Below are 4,115 nucleotides of genomic sequence, written 5' to 3'. Positions count from 1 at the left end.
TCCCAGAAAATTTTATTTCCTCTTAGAAGTATTCACCTTCATATGGGAGACAAATAATAAGTGGTTAGTTATCAAAGATTCACATTTTTTTGGAAATTGGAAAAATTTTAAAAAGCTACAAGTGAGAGAGAAACCTAAGACTATCAAGGTATCCCAACCATCAGTGTTTCTCCCAAGGGAAAGCAATTTATGCCTAATCATATGTCTCACTAAGAGCTGCTGAAAACTCTAGACAAGGAAAATCTGCTGCTACTATAGTGGCCAGCATTTTCAAATTTACAAAATTGTTCGTAATGATTGTGTTTTTTGTATTAATCATATTTGTCTTAAAGGAGCACAAGAAGGGTAAGAAAACCGATGTTAAGTGACTTAAACAACTCTTGTTTTAATTCAGTATCTCTAATTTCCGTAAATGTGACACAAGTTAAATCGCATGGATCCCATTTTACAGACGTGGAAGCTAGGGCTCAGAAAAATTAAGTAGCTCCATTAAGATAACAGATTGGGTAGGTGTTTAAGTTAAGATTTGCCAACTCACATCAGAATTGTATTGTTCCAAAGCTCATGTTCTTTCTATTCTATCATACTTTTTCTTTCAAACTAATATTCTATGAACTCAAGTCCTGTTCTACTTTCACTGTATGGTTTAAGGTATTGACTTGGTTTTCATATTACTGACCTTTATCTTAATCTGATAATACCAACAGACTTATTGTAATTCCATTTCTAATTTTAACATCAAAGAATAGACACAAATATCTTCAAATATCTTCATTTCCTCAGCTCATAACTTTGCTTTGCATAGACCACAATACTAAGCACACCAAATTTGAGGATCAAAAGAATTTTAAACCCTACATGCTTGCAATGCAAACTTTATTTTAACCTGAGAGAGTCACTCATGCAGTTAGCAGCACGATCAAGTGTAGAAGACATAGTTATAAGTCATAATGGCTGCAACTGGTGCTTAATAATGTGGGACAGGTATGCAAGCCAGAGAAATTATTTTTCAAGAGAACTATCAAAAGAAGGGTAAATACTCATGATCCACAAGTAAGATTCATAATGAATCTAAGTCTGAGGTCACCCCCATGCATGGCAGCAGTCTTTCAAAAAGAGTGTGCAGATGAAACTCAACATTATTCTGAACCCTAAATGTAAACTTCACATAGGAAGTAATACAAAAAAATAATCTCTAACAATTTTTTGTGATCTTTTCAAAACACTGTCATTTCTACTCTGCTTCTACTGTTTTTACAGAGAATAAATGAAAGGTAACTCTCCAGGTTTGGTGAAATATTTTGAGAAATTTGCCAAGGAGAAATCTGATAGATTAATCATCTTATAAAATTTGCTTTTCTCTTGCAAATTATAACTTTTGTTATTATTCAGAGAGCTGCCCATGGGTGAGCTAGTCTGGAATAGCTGAAGAAATAAGTTTATTTCATAGGCATACTTTTTTATAAAATTTTTCTTGAAAAATAGAACTGCATTTTGAACCAGTTGAGTTAAACATAAGCAGGGAGACAGAGGAGGATAGTTTCTTTTTTTTTTTAAGATTTTATTTATTTATTCAAGACAGAGAGAGAGAGACATAGGCAGAGAGAGAAATAGGCTCCATGCAGGGAGCCTGATGTGGGACTCCATCCCAGGACTCTGGGATCACACCCTGAGCCAAAGGCAGATGCTCAACCACGGAGCCACCCAGGCATCTCAGGAGGATAGTTTCTGAGAGGATAGGCTGTGGTTTCAGGTCAGGTACCCGCTCTCTCTTTAATGACAGAGCAATCTCAGACAAAGTCCCTCTGTTCTACAAATCTTGCTCTCATCTATAAAATGAAAACAATGATACTATTTACTTGATATCTATAATGTTATTACCAAGAATACATTAAACAGTGCTTTTAAAATCTCAGATACATTATAATGACTCAAAGGATATGGGATATTACAATAGTGGTTATGGCTATGTTGTTCAACACTACGTTTAAACCTATATTATGGTTTGGGCATGGTGCCTGGGTGTGCTTAACCAGTCGGTTAAGCATTTGACTCTTGATTTCAGCTTGGATCATGATCTCAGGGTCATGAGATTGAGCCCAGCATTGGCTCTATGCTAAGCGTGGAGTCTGCTTAAGATTCTTTCTCTCCCTCTGCTCCATGCCCCCCACCTCCAATGTACATGTGCTTGTTCCTGCTCTCTCTCTCTCTCTCAAAAAAAAAAAACAAAAACAACCCACTCACTATGCTATGATTTATCAAGCTTTTATAGAAAACTGAAAAAAAATGGGTGTCTCTCAAGGTAGTCCTTGACTTTTACCAATTTACCATGATTATCAATCTTACTTATATTAGCATTAACTTTTGTTACTGTGTGTCTGTATTTGAGTGTTTGTACCTAACAGTAAATATTTTCATTTAAATCAACATCACAGCTTTCCTTTTTTTTTTTTTTTCTTTTTCAAATGAGTAAGAAGCCTCATAGTAAAATATAGCGATGCTACTGAAAGGGTCAAACCCAGTACCATTTTCTCCAGATTTCTTTGGTCCTTTACTTATTGGAAGGTAAGTGAGAGACTGTACTGTGTTCTCACCTTGGCTTGGTCTTCTTTAGCTAGAAATTTGAATACAATGATGAAACTCACTGGAACCAGCTTGTTTGTCCAAGTCCCATCAGTGTAAGAATTGGAATGAAGGAGTAGGAGTCTAAGGGGCTTTGTCAAGGTCACACAGTCAGGTAGGGGAAGAGCTGAGGTAAGATACAACCCTCCTGATTCTGTCTAGTGAAGTTCCCACTAATTCCCAGATGCCTCTTGGCTGGCTTCCCAGCAGTCACCCTACTCAGATTTGGCTTAGGTACAGATTTTTCTGTTAAAACAAGCCAAAAACAAAAACCTCACCTTATTCACTGAAAGTGTTTTTCCAATCCCTTTCCTCTCTGTTCATACCATTGCCTGTTTAATAAAGAACATGAGTAGAGATATAGGTCCTGAAGCTTGAGCTAATAGCTACCTTTCCAAAAACCTGTAAATTAGAGATTTGAGGAATGCAGTGTAGGTAGATGCTATGGCTCTGAGAAAGTGGCTGCATGGATTAAGTTCTCTAACTCTGATAAGATCTCTTAGAGCCTTGGTTCTTTTCCTCCCCTTCCTTCCTTTTGTTTGCTGCAAGAAACTTTTAAATCATTGATAAAAACTTCTTCCAGACTAGTCCAATTAATTAAGATAAATTCCTGCTCCTATATTTAGAAAGTAGGGAAGGTTTGATATTCAAAAATATATCTTTGGGTTTCATATCAAAATGCAGTTTTTAGGGGAAAATATTTTATAAAAGGGATGTCTGATCATCCTAACCTAAACTTGGGCATGGATGTGTGTGCACACGCACACATGTGTGTGAAATTTTAGCTCTTTATATCCTGTGTAAAAATGAATTAGAAAAAAAGATTGCTCAAAGTTAATGAAAATATTGACCTCAACTTTGAAATATCGGTATGGGTAGTTGAGTTACCTCAGCCAACTTTCTTAGTCAAAGCTGAAGGGCATTATTTCCCAATTCTGGTTTATAAAGTCTCTTCCTCATAATGTCTTCCTTCAAGAGGGGAAGCTGTTCAAAATGAGAAGAAGGGAGGAGTATTGAGTGGAAATGGTGATTCATTACTGCAACTCCAGCAATAGAATAATCCATTCACACAGTTCTTGGTCATCTGTTTTTCTACGCCATTATGCTAATGAATCACTGCTATTTGCTGCTTGGGGAGTAGTACCTTTCAACACCTGGAAGAAAGAAACACTGTTTGAAAGTTGGCTTCTAGATTAGAATGCCAGTATGTTTTGTGACATGCTCTAGTTCCAAAAGCCTAGTAGCAGAAAGGACTACATTCATATCCCAAACCTGAAGAGACAGCATCTCTTAAGGAGGGACTGTGTTCTTCCTGCAAGTGTCTTACTGGAATGAGATCTGGACCTGCTAGTATCTCTGTCACTGTCAGGCAGAAGAGACCTGACCTGGAATTTGTCCATCTTGACTCTGGCTTATTTAAAATTGAGAAGTACAAATAAAGAGACTGAACACTACCTTTGTATCTTAAGGAGAATTTATTATGTTTTGGAATC

General features: G+C 36.6%; 1 long non-coding RNA gene across 1 annotated transcript; it reads right to left on the bottom strand.

Moving 5' to 3' along the window:
• Nucleotides 1-1,603: 1,603 nt before the first annotated feature.
• LOC111093686 lies at nt 1,604-3,840 on the bottom strand. Its single transcript, XR_005382526.1, has 4 exons — nt 3,767-3,840; nt 3,511-3,606; nt 2,595-2,714; nt 1,604-1,829 (listed from the first exon to the last, which is right to left on the bottom strand). It is a non-coding gene; the product is annotated as an uncharacterized LOC111093686 (long non-coding RNA).
• Nucleotides 3,841-4,115: the final 275 nt, after the last annotated feature.

The sequence above is a fragment of the Canis lupus genome, chromosome 32 (genome assembly GCF_011100685.1).
Source record: "Canis lupus familiaris isolate Mischka breed German Shepherd chromosome 32, alternate assembly UU_Cfam_GSD_1.0, whole genome shotgun sequence".
NCBI lineage: Eukaryota > Metazoa > Chordata > Mammalia > Carnivora > Canidae > Canis > Canis lupus.
This window is presented reverse-complemented; position numbering and strand designations above follow the sequence as displayed.